This window comes from Natrix helvetica, assembly GCF_964273705.1.
Source record: "Natrix helvetica genome assembly, chromosome: 6".
NCBI lineage: Eukaryota > Metazoa > Chordata > Lepidosauria > Squamata > Natricidae > Natrix > Natrix helvetica.
Genome location: NC_138553.1, coordinates 33,167,259 through 33,186,901, shown reverse-complemented (window position 1 = coordinate 33,186,901; position 19,643 = coordinate 33,167,259). Strand labels below are relative to the sequence as shown.

The window sequence follows — 19,643 nt, the reverse complement described above, 5'->3', positions numbered from 1 at the left end:
CCTCCTGCTGGGCAAATTTTTGGTGCTGGATTTCTGGTGATCAGAGCATTTCTGTAGATATACACAGAATAATTGTTAAACATTGTTCCCTCTCTTCCTGCCTTGTATTAAAATGGAGAAAAGCCATTGAAAATCTGGTTTCCACCTACTTAGTTCTAAAATTTTGAAGGGTGTTATAATTCTCCAATTTAAAATTAGTTTTGACATTGAGTGTTTGTTGATAATTCCAGTAGTATTACTAGTTATTTCAATATATTCTTAGTTTCAATATTCTACCATTTTTTCTTACAATTCTGCACATATCTATGATTAACAATCCTACTTATAAACAAAATTGGCCCAACCGAACTTGCGTGTTTTTGACAGAACAGAGGTTTCATTTAGAATTAGGAGACAATGTTGTTACTTTTTCTTAAGATAATCAAGAGGATGCTACTTGCTGATTTGTTCATTTTAATTTATTGTGGCTACATTCCTATTTCAAAATATCAGTTATTTAAACTTTTTATTTTATGTGGCTCTAAGAATTGCATCATTATATTATGCCATCTCACATCAAACCTCTTCATCATTTAAGTGTATCTTTTTCCTGAACATGAATAGACTTATTTACATTGGTTATTTTCTTACATTTGTGTTAGTACAGTGTTGTATTTTTTAATTTGATATATGTTACTAGATTTTTGTTGTTTTGAAAATACCATAGAATCCTGTAGTTTTTTCCCTTTTGTTGATTTCTTCTTTGACAAATTGTTGCGGACTGCCTATTCAATTATTAGAAAGATTCAGTTTTATCTGATTATCTAATCTATTTTATTTTCTCTTACAACTAAAACTTTGTTAAGCCTTTGTAATAGAGTACTTGCTGTAACCTTTTCCCAAGACAAATGCCAATTAGCACAAGTTGTGTTCTACAGATAGCCCTCAACTTACAAACACAGTTGGGACTGGGCCTTCGATCATTCAGCAATGTGCCCAATTTTATGACCATTTTGCCTCAGTTGTTAACCAAATCACAAGGTTAAGCAAATCTAATTCAACTTCCCCCTTTGCTTTTTGCAAGCTCCCTGGAAAGGCTGCAAATGGCAGTCACATAATGCAACCATCATAAATATATGCTAGTAACCAAGTGTTTAATTTTTATCATGTGACTGAGAATAGTGCAACAGCCAGAAATAGTTCTTCACTTACAGGAAAGGACTTTAGGAGAGAGTTAGTCTAAAGTCAAAATGTTCTAGAGATCAGTCCTCTGTAGTTTTCATTGTTTTCTGCATTTTTGATGCAGTGCTAGCCAGAATGTAGCTAACTTCATTTAATGACCATTCATTTAGTGACTAGCGTTATGGTGCTAGTAATGTCTTGTACTCACATGGTTACTATTTGCAAACTTCTCAGCTTTGGAGAAGGAAAATCAATGGAAGAATGTAACTAATTGAGATCACAGGATGTTTCATTTAACAATCAGTGATTTGTTTAATGATCACAGCAAAAAAAAGAGTAAAAATTGGGTGTGGTTTCATGATTTCTCAAATGATTACACCGCTTAATGACTAATTTTCTAATATTGCAGTTGTAAGTTGAAGTGTAGTAGTCTTAGAAATTTCCAATACATCAAACCCTTTTTCCATTTCTTTATGTGTCTCTTCTCTTTTCTGTTGTTCCCCTTTTTTGTTGTTTCTATTGTTCCTGGTCAACTGTTTGGTTATGCAAAAAAAAAAAAAAATTTCCAACCTCCCTGAAACACACCTACTACCTTCCTACTGTTTAAAAAAATATCTTCATGGAATTCTTCATTGATAAGTCTATCTTCATTTCTTATCTGTCAGTAAATAACCTCCTGAGCCATTTCAGCCAGGTTCTGGTGTGTTCTATTTGATCTCAACTGCGTTAGGTTATGATTAGCTGGTGAGTAAGGCAAGCCAACATTACCAGTACTGATGTTGTTGAACTTGTCACAGGAACCTTCTTTGACCATTGAATTCTACTTTGTTTAGCTTTAAATAAGTGTTAATTATATGGTTAATGTTATGTATTTCCCATTGTACTTTTGATTATATAGAAAGGACTTTGCTCTAAACCTTTCTCTTTATCTGTGGGTGTTACTCAGGATTATATAGAATAATAGAGTTGGAAGGGACCTTGGAAATCTTATAGTCCAACCCTCTGCTCAAGCAAAAGTCCCTATGTCATTCTAGTCAAATCACTGTCTAATCTCTTCTTAAAACCTCCAGTGATGAAGCATCCATAACTTCTGGAGACAATTTGTTCCATTGCTTGATTGTTCTCACTGTCAGGAAATTTCTCCTTATTTCTAAGTGGATTTCTCCTTGAAAACTTCCTTTCTCCAACATTGGTGGAGACAGCGGTCATGCATGGGTTAACTCAGTCAGTAACCAATAGAACTGAATCTACCAAACTGATGTCATTGCCTCAGAGGAGTGTCCTCCCGCTTTTTTATCCTCAGTTCGATCCAAACTGGCTGTGCTAACTGCTTTCTCCTCAACTTTAATAGATATAATTACCTTTAATTGGATATTCTAAATTTCATCTAAATTACATCCAAATTGAAAAGAATCGGGATAGTTCTTCAGAGCTAGGTCTCTCAATTAGCCTGGGCTTCTTGGAGAGACTCACCAGGGCTTCTTCGAGGCTTCTGCCTCTTGAGCTTACCGGCAATTCAGAGGTTCTCCTGCAAGCAGCGTCCCTCAGCAACGGCCAAATCGCCGCTGATGCTCCTCTTGACCTCCACAGCCTTTCTGCAGGGCCTTTGACACCCTCCCTCGTTCTGCGACCTCGGCTACCTCATGGCGCCCGGCACATAGGCTCTGTAGCCTCAGTGGCTATTTTGTTTTGGTGCAAAGATATCTAGTGGCCATTTTGGGATCTTCAAGGAGTTGTGAGTACGGACCATGCCCTCATCTCCTGCCTCTGAGCCACAAATGCTTCTACCCACCAACGAGACCCCTTCTGCTGGGACCCGCAAACGCAAGCCTGCCCCAGAAGCCTCCCGCACGGAGCCCTCTCCCAAGGCCCCCAGGGAGTCCCATAGGGGTGTAGCCAAGCCACAGGCAAAGGACAGTGCCACCCAGGTTCCTCCCACCAAGGCCAAGACCAACCACACTGAATCCCATCTATTTCAGGCCTCCTCCTGACTTATCCTCTGATTCGGAGGATGACCTCTCCCCTGCTGCATCCATCATTCAACCTCAGGATGCAAGGGGCTCAGGTGATCTTGCCTGCAGTGGGGATGAATCTGAGGGTAGCAGGAGCATCACTCTGGATGAGGAGCCCCTCTACCAGGAGGAAATTTCCCCTCCTTCCCACCGCCGCTGCTCTTACTCACCTGAACGTGGCATAGCAGTTGCCCTTAAACATAGATCTTCTAACCACTCTACTCCACGCAGTTCTGCTTCTTCCTTTGGTTCCAGACGCAGGGATGGTGATCTCTCGGCTTCGTCATCACATGAGCTCCAGTCATCCTTCGGTTTTTGGCGAAGAGAAACGTCCGGCAAGAGATTCAGATCTCGGAAGACGAGGGTCTTCCCCCTGACCCACCTGCATTTGTCGGTTTATTCAAACCTGCTGTCTTTCGCGCTCTCCTCTTTAAGGCCAAGAGGATCGCTGGCATCCCTTCCCCTAAAGCACCTCAAGGAACGGAAGCGGACAAGGTGGACACTATTGACCCCCTCTTTATCCAGCCTAAGGTGGAAAAGGAGGTGATTCTGTCTCCCAGACTCTTCATAGACGTGGTCCAGAACCAATGGGCATCATCAGGTACAGGTCCCCTCCCCAATACCTTGGACAAGCGCCTGTATAACGTGGGACCAGAACTCACCACGCCTTTAGAGATACCTTCTATCGACTTACCTATAATTGGCCTTCTCCTAACGCAGCCTCAGCAGCTCCTGAGGAGGCTCTTCGCCCCGAAGACAAGAGGCTAGAACAAACTGGTCAAGAGTCACCAGGCCTCGGCTTGGGCCGTTAGGGCAGGTATCTCTGCTTCATTCTTTAGTTGCTCTGCTCTCTTATGACTAAGGCAGCTCCAGGCGAGGCTTCCGGCCAGGGATTCTAGGGCTTGCAGGGATATTAACAAAATAAAGGCCCTAGAATACACTGCAGATGCTTTCTTAGATATGGCCCGTTTTGCATCCAAGGCCATAGCATCCTCCATCTCCACCCGTCGCCTGCTTTGGCTAAAGCAGTGGCAGGCGGAAGCCCATGCCAAGTGAAGGCTAGCCTCCTCTCCCTATCCTTCATCCCTTCTCTTTGGGGCTCCATTGCATCTTCTATTGATAGAGTCCAAGGATAAGTGGAAGGTCTTGCATCCGGCCACTAAGAAACAAGAGGGCCACAGTCAATCTTTTTATCGCAGGCAGCCCTTTCGAGGTCGGGACGGGGGTTCCTCCAGCTCCCGTCCACAACGTCAGGCTCCCCCCAGGCAAGGCCTTTCTTTTTCCAACAGGTCAGGCAGAAACAGCCAGAGATTCCAGCCCAGGAAGTCATTCATACCCAACCGATCCTACAAAAGGCAGAAGTGACTGCTTGGAGGATCTCCCCATAGGGGGACATCTGTCGACCTTCGCAGATCGTTGGGACGACATCACCAACGTCCCATGGGTCAGGTCCAAGATCTGATTCGGCCTTCTCTTGAACTTGCGTTCCAGCCCTCCGAACCACTTTGTCCCGTGCCCCATATCCAGGGATCCTCAAAAGAGGCTCCTAGTGGAGCAGGCCATCCATCACCTGCTCCTCATTCGGGCCATTCAACCTGTGCCTCTAGGCCAGGTGGGACAGGGGTTCTACTCTCGTCTCTTATTGTGCTGAAGTCTTCGGGGGCTGGAGAGCGATCATCGATCTCAAATCTCAAATTCTTAAATCGATTCATCAGATACAGGAGGTTCAAAATGCACTCTCTCCTGTCAATCTTAGAGTGTGTGCAGACATGATCTCCTCACATCAGTGGACCTCACGAAGGCTTACCTCCATGTACCCATTCACAAAGAACACAGACGGTTCCTCCGATTTATCTATGCGGGCCGTCATTTTCAGTATCAGACTATCGGGCTATCATCAGCCCTGAGGGTCTTCACCAAGCTCCTGTCAGTCGTAGCAGCCCACTTACGTGCTGGACCCATTAGGGTCTTTTGCTACCTGGACGACATCGTCCTGTTGTCCAGGTCACGCAACCAGGCCCTGCAGGATCTTCAAGACACTTTGCAGGTACTTCAGGAGGTGGGATTCTCCATCAATCAGGAGAAAAGCCGCCTTATTCCCACCTCTCGTCTAGTGTACTTGGGAGCCCTCATCGACTCCGCTCAGGGGGAGGTCTTCCTATCTCGGGAATGACAGATCAGCCTTCAGGGGCTTGGCTTTCGAGGTACGGAGGAGACAGCAGGCACCTCTTCTCCAACTGTCTCAACTGCTGAGGAAGATGGTCCCTTGCTTCTCCATTGTCCCTTGGGCGCAGCTTCACAGCCACTGCCTCCAGTGGTTTCTTTTGCCATTCCAGAAGACCAACAGCAGCTGCTCCCTAGGGAAAGTCAGCTTGACTCCAGAGGTCCTTCACTCTCTGGATTGGTGGATCTCCCCGGCCATCTCTCAGGGGTCCCTCTTCAGGGAACCCCTCCTTATCTTGTAGTTACGACGGACGCGAGTTTGACGGGTTGGGGCGCTCACCTGGAAGATCAGATAGCTCAGGGTCTCTGGTCGACTCCGACCTTTCCCACAGTATGAACTGGCTAGAGTTGAGGGCCATCCATCTAGCTCTCCTTCAGTTCCTATCTTCAGTTCGCAACACACATGTGCTAATTCGGACAGAAAACACAACAGCCAAGGCGCATGTCAACCGCCGGGGGGGGGGAACGAGAGCAGTTTCCCTCATGGAGTCTGCCTTTCACCTAGGGATCTGGGTGGAAGCCAACCTTCTCTCCCTCCACACCGAACATATCTCGGGCTCCAACAACACCAGAGCAGACTGGCTGAGTCGCACAACAATCGATCCTGCGGAGTGGACCCTCAATCGTCGCATCTTCAAACAGCTGTCGACCAGGTACGGGACCCTCTAGATATCTTCGCAACGGCATCCACCAATCAACTGCCCAGGTACCTATCTCACTACACGACACCAGGCACGGAAGGGACGGACGCCTTAAGGTGCAGGTGGCCCCACGGTCTCCTGTACGCCTTCCTTCCCCCTGATACATAGGGTCATTCGGAAAATGATAGAGGAAGAGACCGAGCTCATCCTACTCGCCCCCCATTGGCTGCGCTGTCCATGGTTCACAGACCTAGTCAACCTCTCAGTGGGCCCAGAGTGGCGTCTTCCCCTGATACAGTCCCTTCTTCACCAGGGATCCATCCAACATCCCGAGCTAGCTTGGCTCCGCCTAACCACATGGAGGCTGAGCGGGAGGTCTTGAGGGCGGCAAACCTTTCTGAGACTGTAATTCAAACTATTCAGGCTTCTTGACGCCCGCCCACTAATAGGATCTACGAATCAACGTGGCAGACTTTCAGCACCTGGTGCCTTTTTAGAGAGGTTTCGCCCCTGGAAGCTTCGGTTCCCCAAGTTTTAGAGTTCCTGCAGCAGGGACTAGATAAAGGATTTGCGCCTTATGGAGGCAGGTGTTGGCGCTCTCTTCGGTTCTCTCTCTCCACTGGGATGAGCCTCTCTCCTTGCATCCTCATGTAAGCTGCTTCATTAAGGGCGCATCTAATCTCTGCCCTCCTGTCATTCGCTTCCCCTCGTGGGATCTAACCAAAGTCCTTGACTTTCTCACTGGACCACCCTTCGAGCCTCTCAGGTCGGCCTCCCTGCATCACCTCACATTGAAAACAACCTTTCCGGTGGCTATCATGTCTGCACGACGGGTCTCAGAATTGGCGGCCCTTTCCATCCGTTCTGACTTGTGTACCTTTCACTCAGACTGCGTGGTCCTTCGACTTGATCCCACCTTTGTCCCAAAGGTCAATTCGGCCTTTCATCGGTCTCTGGACCTCACTCTACTGAATTTTTGCCCTAATCCCTCTCACAGTCTCGCGCAAATGGCACAGGTTAGACGTAAGAAGGGCTCTTAAGATCTATATTGCCAAGACAGCCGTCTTCAGGTGCACTGAAGCGCTCTTTGTGTCTTTCCATCCCACAAACAAGGGTCTGAAGTCTTCTCCATGGTTGGGCTCTGGATCCAGCCAACCATTACTAGAGCTTACCTGGAGAGTCACCTCCAACATCACAGCGCATTCCACACACAGCGTGGTTACGTCAGCAGCGTGGACAAGGCAACCCTCAGTGGAAGAGATCTATCTGCAAGGCGGCCACCTAGGCGACCCCCAATTCCTTTATCCTCCATTATAAGATGAACAGATACGCATCGGCGTATGCGGCATTCGGACAGAGGGTTCTTCAACAAGTTCTTCCCTCTTCAAGCTCCTAGCCCAGTCTCATTCCCACCCGGGGGCACGCCCAGCTTTGGTAAGTCCCATGCATGACCGCTGTCTCCACCAACGTTGGAGAATGGGGCATTGGTTCTTACCTGACACGCCCCTTCTCGAGGCAGGTGGAGACAGCAGTCATCCCCACCCTTTGGTTCCTGGCCTAGTTCGCGGAGGAAGTTCTGGAGCTAGGCTAGAGTTTCGGAGGATTGAAAGCAGTCGACTAACGCACAGCAGTCTACTTATCTCCTTCGTCACAAAAGCGGGAGGACACTCCTCTGAAGCGATGACATCACTTTGGTGGACTCAGTTCTATTGGTTACTGACTGAGTTAACCCATGCATGATCCATTGCTTCTTGTCCTACTCTCAGGTGCTTTGGAAAATAGGTTGACTCCCTCTTCTTTGTGGCAGTCCCTTAGATATTGGAAGACTGATATGTCACCACCAGTCCTTCTCTTCATTGGATTAGACATAACCAGTTCCTGGAACCATTCATCATATGTTCTAGCCCTAATCATCTTTTTCTTGCCTAAATATAAAACCTTACATTGAATTTCATTTTGTTGGGTAGGGTCCAATGTTCAAGTCTGTCGAGATCCTTCTGAATCTTGAGCCTGTCTTCTGGAGTGTCGGCCGTTCCCACCAATGGATGTTCCCTGCAAATTTGATGAGTTCCTCTTATATCCCCTTATCTAAATCATTTGTGAAGATGTTTAAGACAAAACATTGAGGTGCCTCACTGCATACTTCCCTCCATGTAGACGTAATTCTCTGATGTCATGAGCCGAGAATCCAAAAGCATGGGTTAACTCTGCCTTCTTGCCCAGAGACTGAGTCCTTTTAAACTTTGCAGCCACGCCTCTCCTGGCTGTATCCCCTCTTTTGACTCCGTCTATGCCCAAGTGAGACGCGATTTAGAAAAGGAGCAGAATGCAAAGTCAAAAGTTTTGGATTCTCAGCTTTTCTTTGATTGTTTTTTGGGCAAACGAAGCAGCGCTTTGGAAATCAGCTGTTTTTTGGAGACCAGAACAGCTTTACAGCGCGAATTCGCCGCTGCAGCGTTTAACCATTTATTGGTTAAAAGAGATACCCCATCAATTCAGCTGGCTCCCCCATTTGATTGGCATAGCTGCTGTAACTTCTAGTTCAATCCGGCTCAGGCCATAGAGCAATATGGCCAGAGTGTTTGTTTGGATCAGCCACCGCCATCTTCCAGCTCACTCAGAGCCAACATTTGACGTGCTTTCAGTACGGACTTCCTGGTGCCTTCCCAGCAGGAGAGACAGATAATGGAGTATACTGCTGACTCAGAGAAACACCAGATGGCCCATGTGAGTGGGGAAGAAGGGGGAGGCACAGCCTCCCCGTTCTTCAGGATCATGGTTCAGAAGTCTTTCAGTCCTTCAGCTCCTGGAATGTAATCCATCTGGGTCTGATGATTTGAACTCAAATCATTTTTATACTTATCCTTTTTGCCTTTCAGTTTATCAGAGAATTCTTGTCATGTGGTTTCTTCTGGGATCTCTTATTTTTCTTCAGTGGCATTGTGCTAGACTGGTCTTTTATAATCTCACTTTTTAAAGTTTCACAAGTTTCTTGATTTGATTTCCTCTTGAGTTTTTCTATCCATGAAATCCTTCCCAAGTATTCTCTAATCTTGTTGAAATCAGCTCTCTTAAAGTCCAAGATTCCAAGTTTGATTTTATTCTATTGCTGGTGTTTCCAATATGTTGAATTGCAATATAGCATGGACACTCCCCACTAGGAGCCTTAAGATTCAGTTTTAGACCCACATTTGTTTACTGTATATTATCTGTTTCAGATTTCTGATACTTTCATTGTTATTGTTTATCTGTCACAGTGATGCTCAGCTGTAATTCTTTGATCTTGTCTTGGGTGAAGATAGTCTTCCAACTGTCTTCCTGGGATTTCCAGGTGGATGTTTTCCTGCTGCTTCAGATTAATGTGGACAAATTGACCTTAGTGCCCTCTTTTTTTGTTCTAATTGTTTTTCGTTCTTTTCAAAACTATCAACCATTGTTATCACTGACAGTGTAAAATTGGGAGTTTTATCAGTGATTATTAATAAAACAACGTGAATCTGCAACTTTTCTCTTGTGACCCTAAACATTTGACCATTTCCTGCTGTTGAGGCAGTCAAGCAATTCCTCTTTCAGTTGTGTTTGTCTTTGGTCCAAACAAACGTAGTCCATATGGTCTTAAACGTTTTCCAGTATCCCTTTTTTCTTCCTTACCACATGTCTACATTGATTGTGCCAGTTCAAAGTATTGGTATTGAATTTCCAGGCTTTGCTTACAAGTGATTCAAACAATCTGATTGCAACTCATATTTCAGTGTACAATTAAAATTGCTTATTTTGCCATTTGTCAGAATCACCATTTCATGGTTTAAAACTCCCCATCTAGCTCTTCTTTGGAAGTGACTACTCTCAAGTTACAAAGACTTATCTCCTAAGATTTTTAAAGCCCCCCCTAAACACTATGTAGGACCATAATGAAACTAGAACTATTTTTATACTTATTATCTAACTCAAGCCATTCAGTTGCCTGAACCAAGAGATGGGCAGCAGATAAATGTAATAAATATCATGCTGGAATTTGTTACAGTAGTCCTTGTTGTTTATCAAATTTATTTGCTGCCATGGTTCAGGTAACTGAGTAGCTTGAGTTAGATAATGTAGTAAAATTGATTGAGATACACAGAATGATATTTATACTGAGGTATGATTTTCATTGTCTGTACAACATTTATGTATAAATTTATATTAAATAAAAACTAATGCTAGAAACAGTAATGTTCAAAAATAGATACTGTGGTCAGAATCAATTACCAATACCTGTTTGGCCAGTAAGTTTATTGATGAGGTTATGTTGTGTCAGTGTCTATAGCTCACTATGTAATCCATTCAGTTTATTATTTTGCAAGCGGAAACTTCCAAAAAAGAGTATGGGGCCTGGAAGCATTATTTTTCTTTGCAATATTTAAAAGAACCTCTCACTTAAAGAAGCTCTAAAGAAAGATTAGATGGAATATGGAATCTACTGGCACCAAGCCAAAGTACTCATGGGATAAATGTTGTTTCATATACATTTTAATCTATCTAGCACTTTTGTATTAGTATTTTTGTCTCCGTCTCTGAAGAATGAGGGTAAAGATTAGGATTACTTACATTGGAGATAGGAAATCTGTGTTGCTAATCTCCAATTCTGAATAACCCCATCCATCATGTCTAATGGTAAGAGAGGCAGGGACGGGCATTATATCAATATCTTAATAATACCCCAGATGAAATTGAAGCACCTTGATGTTTAAGTAGTACTGATGTTTGTTTTCATTTTCAATATCACTGAAAATAATTTTCGGTTGATTATTTTAAATTTTAGCAATACTGAAAATATGGTAATATATTTATATCTGGCCAATGAAATTTGCTAAACAACTCCTTAGGATACGAAACAGACTTCTAACATGTCCATAATTTGGGTATAGAATTTAATATTTCTGTAATATATACACTTAAGAACATTTTTATTGGATTTTTTTATCCTACATTGAGATAAAAGCTCATTAACATGCTTGCATTAAGACAAGTTTGTATGATTTAATTTACTATCAGTTTAGTTGATTCGGTTTGATATATTTTCTCCCTCCCTCCCTTCCTCTCATGAAATCAAATATAACTATTTAGCAAATATGCAGGCCTGTTGAAGTTATAGCAATTTACTATTTTTAAAAATTGTTTTGTTGTGAATTAAAATTTACTCTGGCTCTTTCAGTTAAAGCACTATGTTGGAAACATGTAGTTGTTTAAAAATAACCTAATACTTACCTTTCTGTGTAGCATCTTATAAAACATTTTTTTTGTAACATTGTGTAGTGTAAATGATTTAAGCAGAATTTATAATGCTGTAAGAAAAAAAAAGGAATTGAAATCAGGCTCCTCCTGTATAGCATTCCTTGCCTGCCAGTAATATTTGGCTTCATTCCTGTAGTCAATAATATATGACATGGACTTGCAGCTGCTTGGATTCAGTTCAGGATTAGATATTATATCCTGAGCTACCGATTGGTTCGCAGAGACAGCCTTTGTGCCTTGTGAGTTTTTTACTTCTAGCACTTGTGTCATATCTCTGCAGCACATGCACTAATAGCACTAATAGTGTATACTCCATAAGGAGGGAGGTGCTTTGTGACAAGTGTTTCACACATTGCTACGTTCTTACTGGCTGAGACTGAATACACACTGCAGCCATTTTAATCACACTTTCAGTGTAGCTGAAACTGCAGTCTCAAAATGGCTGATGAAATTGTCTCTGGAGCAGTTTAGCATGACTATGCTAATGAACAACTCTGATGCAGTCACATGTTACAGATTTAGAGGTAAGAGCAATTAAGTTTTTCTTTTTCATGAATTAGTTCGGGATATATATATATACAAACATTAGACTATGAAGTGAAACTATTGAACAGAAGTTTTTCTGTTTCAGTTTTCAGCTTGTGATTAAGAATTTTAGGGAGTTTGGCTATTCCAGCAGGTTTGCAAAAGTCATTTGGTGAAGGGATGGGGTCAAAGGGTCACATTAATCTAAAATTATAAATATGTGTAATAATTGTTTTGACATTCATATCAGCTGCTTTAGATAAAAAGCAAGATATGGTATGTTTGTTAATCTTTGTATTCAGTTTTAAATATAAAGATTATTTTTAATCATTCATAAAGGTTTGTAAAAGATATAACTATATTTACAAATATAATTTTAAATTCTTCAACATCTGAAACAAAATAGAACAGTATATTTTTGAATAGCACTTACTCGGGAATGATGCATTAAAATATGATGTTAAAATTACTTGTTAAATTTTTATATTTGCTATTTTGTAAAATAGTATTAGATTTTTTAAAAAAAAGTTTTGGTCATATTTGTTTGAGATACAGATTCACTTACATAAAAATATAATGACCCACATTCCTATTTTGTTGTACACGATTTATTAATGATATCTTAGGTTTGCATGAGCACTGCCTTGAAGCATAATTAATAGCGCAAAGTTCAGAAACGAGATATTATGATAGAATCTCTTGAGTTTGTTGTCTGCTGTCTTCATGGACATTTGCCATGGCCTTCTTCATTTAAATTTTTCATCTCGCTAGTTTAGCGTATAGGCCTGGTATTCCATGATTGTCTTTTATCCATGTGCTAATAGGCCTGCCCCTTCTAACTTCTGAGACTAGATAAGTTCAGCAAAGTACTGCCACCTACTGAAGGAAAAAATATTAGGTTGTTTCAATTTTTAATGTGCTTTTAGGAGGATATGTTTGATATTGCTCCAGGACACTGGATTACTCATTATTACTTGTAAGATTGGCATTAACATCTCTTATAAATATGTCTCTATAAAAAAAGTTGTTAAATTATAATTTTTGTAGGTTATATATTTTTTATATCGGGTTTACCTAAAACAATTCCTTTTATTCAATTCTGCAATACTGTAATTGAGGAGTAGTGTATGTGACTGCTTATCTGAATACTAATAGTATTTTTTAAAAACTAAGAAAATTCTGCTATTTTTGTGAAGAGAAAGCACATACTTGGGGCAAAACCTATCTTCACCTTTTACAAGATGTGCTTGTGCTTGCACGTATTAGAATATCAGTGGGTGTTAGTGCAAGAGGGATGTCTGTTTTCAAAAAGCAGTTCCATGAGGTTCCATAAGGAAAGGCAACATATCCACATTCATTATCATATCAAGGAAATCAAACCATCTCTTCACTAACCTGTTAAAATTAATGGATACTACTATTTGTTCATCCTTAAATATCTAATTAAAAAGCTAACTTGAGTAAGTTAAGAATATATGAATTATATGTTTGAAGTCACATTTTCCAGCAGCAAAATGTGCACTATTATAAAATATATAATAAAAAGGTTTCAATTTCATTTTTATTCTTTTAAGTAAGATTTCTATGTAAGTTAGACATTTATTTGTCATTACATGGATTTCAAAAGGGATAAATAGTCTGGCAAATGTGATAGTTATAGAAGCAAACAGTAAAAATGTTACTGATAAACATGATCTGTTACAAAATACATTTTAGTTATTTTGCATACTTTATGAATATTGACAATCTTTTCAATAATTTTTAAAAATGCTTTGCAAAATAATTTTATAAAAAGAGAAAAACACTTTATTCATATATTTAATACATTTTATTTATATTTCTTATATTTCTTTATGAAATATATTTAGATGGTTGGATATTTTCAGATGTAAGCTATATTTTACTTTATTAACTAAAATATCAAAAATAATTTTTGTTTCTTTGTGGTGATGCCTAAATCTAGAATTTTCCATAATTACTGCAATTCAATGGAAAAAAGCAAATAATTATCTGGAAACAAGATAGAAATTTTGCTTTGTACTTTTCCACTTTGTATAATGCTTTCTTTTTCTCCAGTGTTTTGCAGTGTTTATTTAATTGGCAAAAATACTCTACCTTTTACTTAGTTAAGTTCTCTCATGATTTTAAAAGAATATAGAATAGACTTACTTTAAAAATGTTAAAATATTCTTTTTCATCAGTTATTTTGTGGAATTAAAACAAGCAATGTTTCTTTTGTAATTGGTCTAAGGTTCTATCAAAAGTCTATTACATTAACTTTAATTTCAATGTGAGATTTCAGCATGTATTTAATTCTTCTGTTGGAAATAGGGATTTCAACAATGCATTGTTTCAGATACAGTGTGCCTGTAGAAGTGGAAGATTAGCTACAATCCTGTCTAGACTTTTAAAATTACCATTGTTAGCTCAATTTCTTTCACTGTATGGTTTTATCATTTTGCAGTAAAAGGTTTTATTAAAATATACAACCACTGAAATAATTCAGTGATTTTATACCCTTGCTTTTTGATTTGTCAGTATAAAAAAGATGTACATCTTGACCATCATATACTTTCCATTTAAAAATTGTTTTAAAGTTGTACATTAAATCTGGTGTTTACAATACTTCTCTTCCTTCTCCACCTCCAAAATTCAGCACACTGACCTCACTGACATTGCAAGATTGACCTTTGCAACAACCCAGCTTCTACTCTTGCTTATACAATCTTTTAATGAGATAGAATCAACTTTGATAAATTGCTTTTTCTCTCACTGCTTATACTCTATAATTTTTCACTAGATAATTTGTAATCTGCCAACACATTTGTGATAAGGTTTCATCAGAAAACTAGGTTGCTTTGGAAAACTCACCTAAAATTTTCATTCTAGTTATTTGCTGCTTTAAAATATTCCTTCTGATGCAATATGAATTTAGAACAAATTGTTGGATTACTCTTATAATAGTACACTCAATTACAGTTACTTTTGGATGCTTAAGTTTTAAAACAATGTATGCCTTTTAAAATATTTCATGATTAAAAAAATACTCCAATGAATACGTGACTTTCATGAAATACTTTTCAGGATGAAAGGAGTTAAAATGAGGGAAAATCAGTGTTAGGTCAAATACTACAGATGCAGCATTATCGCTTTAATTGTGCAATTTATGAAAAAGTAGGTTGCTAGTTTAACACATGGACCTCCTTGCTATCCTACGCATAAAGTTGACTTCTTGGTGATCTCCAACATTCAGTTCCTGAATTCTGTTTCGTACTCAAGCTGCTTTTATGATCTACCCAACCAATAATTTTAATAATTCTCTAAATGTTTTAGGGAATATTTTAGTTTCCTAGAGGGCAGAAAGATTTCAAATTTTAGGCTTTGAATAAGAGTGGACATTTTCCATTATCATCCCTCACTACGAGCTGTCATAAGTAACCACTGACTTTTAAAATAATGTGTATGTGGAAGTGTTTTATTTTGTCAGAAGAATTAATAGGTCACCAATAATTTCTGAGCTGTAGCTGCAGACCTTATAACTGACGCTAAGAGTACTGCAAATTAATAATGCAGCAAAATCTTCATTCTCAGATTTCATATTCCTTCTATAAGGTCTTCCGTAATTCAAAACTTAAATTCCATTCCAGAGTCTTATCTGTTAATTGAGGTTTGATAATTATCATTTATTTATATTAATCTAGCCGCAAATTAGACATTTGCAGGTTCCAAAATTAGAGAATCATTTTTCCTGAAGTTAAAAGCAAGGTTTTCCAGTGCGCTGAGCAGAGAATCCAAAGCATGGGTTAACTCCACCCTTCTGCCCTAGAGACTGAGTCGTCCTAAACTTCGTAGCCATGCTCTCTTGGCTGTATCCCAGTTTCGACTCAGTCTAAAGCCCAAGAGAGACACACTTAGGAAGAGCTCCTCAGAAGGAAAAGGACAGAGTTAATGCTTTGGATTCTCAGCGATTTCAGTGACAAGACTCTGGGCGATCAATAGAGTGCCACAGCAATCAGCTGTTGGGTGTGAAAGCGGCAAGGATTTAAGCTCAATCTGCTATCTCTCGGAAAACAGCATGGACTTCAGCAATTCAGCCAGCCAATTCAGCTGAGCAGAACAGCACAAAGATGGGCGAGTATTACTTCCGCCTTACACATAGCTGTTTGTCGGGAGGAAGGAGCGATTCCCAACAGCCGCTTTTCACCAAACTGTTTTTAAGATGAGAGACACTGCAATAACAACACCCCAAAACAGCCTCGTTTAACAAGCAGCCATTGCAATGGTTCAAGGGCTCCCAATTTGATCGGCAAAGCCCCTGCAACAATTTGGTTGGCTCTCCATTTGATCGGCAAAGCCACTGCAATGATTGAGCTCCAAAACTGACATAGCCGAGAGAGCTTCCTGATTACGCTCCAGAACTGGCATAACCGAGAGAACAGTGTGGCTGGCACCTTTGTTTCCTCCCAGCACCCCCACCACCTTCTGGCTCAATTAAAGAGCTGACGTTTAGTGTGTCTTCAGCAGCAGACTTCCTGATGCCTCTACAGTAGGGAGCATAGAGGAGAAGCAAAGGATGGAGGATACTGCTGCCTCAAGCAATCATGAGGTGGCTCATGTGAGTGGGGAAGATGGGGGCCCCCAATGCAACCCCACATTAACAAAGAAGGGTCCCTCATCAGCAGGAGCGGGCAGTTAAAGAGTGGCTGCCCAAATAAGGGCAAAAGCCCTGCATTCCAGAAAAGCCTCTAAGACTGAGGAAAGGGATGCCCAGAGAGCCCTAGAGAAGAAGATCTCCAAGGCTGAGAGGAAAGCTGAGTGACAAAGACAAGAGTCTCAGAGCTTCAAGATTCGGTAACCAGTGGGCTCCAGAGAACTATCTCCACAGTTACTTTTTATAGAAGGAAGCAAAGAGGTTCCCTTTGCACCACAGTCTAATAGACTACCAGCAGAGGCTCATTGGAAGTGTAATTTAAACAAGAGTCCCAATCCACGTCCAGTGTTATCTGGGTGACATCTTAATTCAGTTCCCCTCCCACCTTGGGGCAGCAGAGGACCTACAAGTCACGATCAAGATACTTCAGGATCATGGGTTTTCCATCAATTATGAGAAAAATCACCTGACTCCTTCCACCCCTTTACCACCCCTGGGGGTGATCATAGATACCTCATTATGTGAGGTCTACCTATTGCAAGAGCATCGGGACTGCATAAGGGCATTGGCAAACTGGATTTGGACAATCTGGTTGGTTGCTCTGGTCCTCCTTTCACAGCCCCTGGCAGAATGGTACCTTGCACAATGCCCAAAGTCTTGGTGTGTAGATGTGCCCAGGGGACTATTGCAATAATAGTCCCCTGGGCACATCTACACGCCAAGATCTTGCAGTGGTTCCTCCTGCCCTACCAAAGGTCTAGTAGGAGCAACTCGCCAACCAGAGTTCGGATTCCACACAGGGTACTCCAGTCCTTCTAGTAGTGGATGTTCCTGGCCATGACAAGGGGATATGGCTTCAAGAACCCAACCACGTGACTATCACTACAAATGCCAGCCTTTTTGGCTGTGGCATCCACTTCCAACCACGGATGGCACAGGGACAGTGGTCATAGGAAGACCTAATGAATAACATCAACTGGTTGGAACTCAAGGCAGTCCATCACATCGTTCCAGGATAAAGTCTCACATCCTCATTCTGACGGACAATGTAGCCACAAAGGCACACATAAATTGGCAAGGGGGCACACACTCAAGACCCCTCATGCAAGAGGCAGAGAAATTGGGCCTCTGGGCAGAGAAACAACTTCTCTCCATCAGGGTGGAACACATATCGGGGACAACAAATGTGCAGATGGACTGGCTCAGCAGGTCCACAGTAAGTCACTCAGAGTGGTGACTACATGTAGACCTGTTCAGGGAGCTGTCAGTAGCCTTCGGTAGACGAGTGCTCCAAAAGGTACACTCAGAGCTGGAGACTTGGTACCAGACCGCGGCTCACCCTTAAGAGAAGCCGGCTTTGGTATGTCCCATGCTTTGGATTCTCTGCTCAGCACACTGGAGAAGGGGTGTTCCTCTTACCTGATGCGCTCCTTCTCGGTGTACTGAGAGAGAATCCAACCCCACCCTAGTCACCATCTGTTCCAGACTTCAGGAGTTGATAACAAGATATAACTATGCCTTTGTTAAAACTGGGATATAGCCAAGAGAGGTGCCAGAGGAGCATCCAGACCCCTCGTTGAAACGCAGGAGGCCAGACCCCCCCTGAAGTAGAAGAGGGCAATAAGGGCACCAAAGGGAAGGGGTTTCCTAACCCCAGAGGTGGCAAGGCCTTATCCAAGGCTGATGCCCGCAGGCAGAGGGCTCTAGAAAAGACCTTTGAAAGCGCCCGAAGACTGTCCCTTTCCTCTGGACAGCCATCTAGGGATCCTAGTCCCTTACCACAGCCTCAGGAGGTTTTTCCCCATCTCTCTCCAAGGGGGGGAAAATTCTCCTCCAGTAGTGGATGAGGGATTTCAGGCTTCTTCGCCTGCAGCTTCCTTGGGATATCCAGAGTTTTCTTCCATCCAGAAAGAAATATATCCATTTGCCTGCTCAATTGTTGAGGAAGACCTGGTTTCCTCACAACAGACTGGCAGGGGAGGGTCAGGACATCAAGGGCCCTTGAGGATTAGGGTCCCAACTTGTCCTCTGAGATGCAAAAGGTCATTGAACAGGCTATTGAGAGAAGCATCGAGGCTGGTATTCGTAAGAAGCTCCATGCCTCCAGAGGTCCCTCTGCCAAGACTGCCCAGAAACCTACCCAGGGGGATCAGGACAGGGTCCTCCTTCTCCAGGCACCTCCATTGCCACGGAGGAATCCGTCCTAGAGGAGGACAATGTAGAGGAGCTGGAATTTTCAGAGGATTAGAATCCTCCTCCTGATAAGCCTGCCTTCACTGGCTTATTTCGGCCTTCTATATTTAAGTCAATATTACATAAGGCTAAAGCTTTTACTCAATTGGGCACTACTACCCAAGGGACCCCTGCCCCCTCTGGATCCCAGGATCCGAAGGAGGGACTCTTTAAGGAAAACACTCCGGCACAGGAACTATTCCCAGTGCCAGACCTGTTTGTCAATGTGGTTCAGCTCCAGTGGGCGCAACCAGGTTCCTTGACTAACCCTAGCGGGGTGGATAAAAATCTTTAGTCTGTGGAAAGTAACTTGGAATATTTGTTGCAACTTCCACAGGTGGATACCCCAATCATATCTCTTTCTTCTAGTTCTGTCCTTCTGGCTGACCTCCTTGAGGGTCTTAAAGCCGAGGACAAAAAGGCAAAGAAAGCCTGCCACAAGACCCACCAGGCGGCCACTTGGTCTACCAGGGCTTCCACCTCAGCGTCGTTTTTCACCAGAGCTTCGCTGCTGTGGCTGAGGCAATTGAGACCTAATCCCCCTCGGAAGACTCCAGATGGAGGCATGACCTTAATAAAATCATTGCAGCTGTAGAATACTCAGCTGACGCTTCGCTCAATGCGGCCAAGTTTGCCTCCCGAGCATTAGCCTCCAACGTGACTTCACGCCGTCTGCTGTGGTTCTGTCACTGGCAGGCAGACATGAAGTCCAGATGAAAGTTGGCTTCTGCCCCATTCGAAGGCGGCCAATTATTTGAGAAGCACTTAGACAAATTCTTAATTGAAACCAAGGATAAGAGGAAGGTACTTCCTTCCACCACTAAGAAGGCAGATAGGAAGGGTAGCTCATTTTTTTGAAAGCAGCCTTTTGGGGGACTGACTCCTCAGGTGCGGGTACCTCTTATCAGAGATCCTATCCCCAGA

The 19,643-nt window shown here is 42.2% G+C and overlaps 1 protein-coding gene across 3 annotated transcripts in view; it reads left to right on the top strand.

The window, feature by feature from the left end:
• ATF7IP (activating transcription factor 7 interacting protein) overlaps positions 1 to 19,643 on the top strand; it is a 108,012-nt gene that overhangs the window by 7,283 nt on the left and 81,086 nt on the right. The window contains exon 1 of one of the 3 annotated variants that reach the window (XM_081957699.1): positions 11,725 to 11,835. The exons of the other annotated variants lie outside the window; for them this stretch is intronic. The gene's annotated coding sequence lies outside the window, so the exon portion shown is untranslated. Of the gene's footprint in view, positions 1 to 11,724; positions 11,836 to 19,643 lie in introns of those variants that run through there. 3 annotated transcript variants of the gene reach the window in all.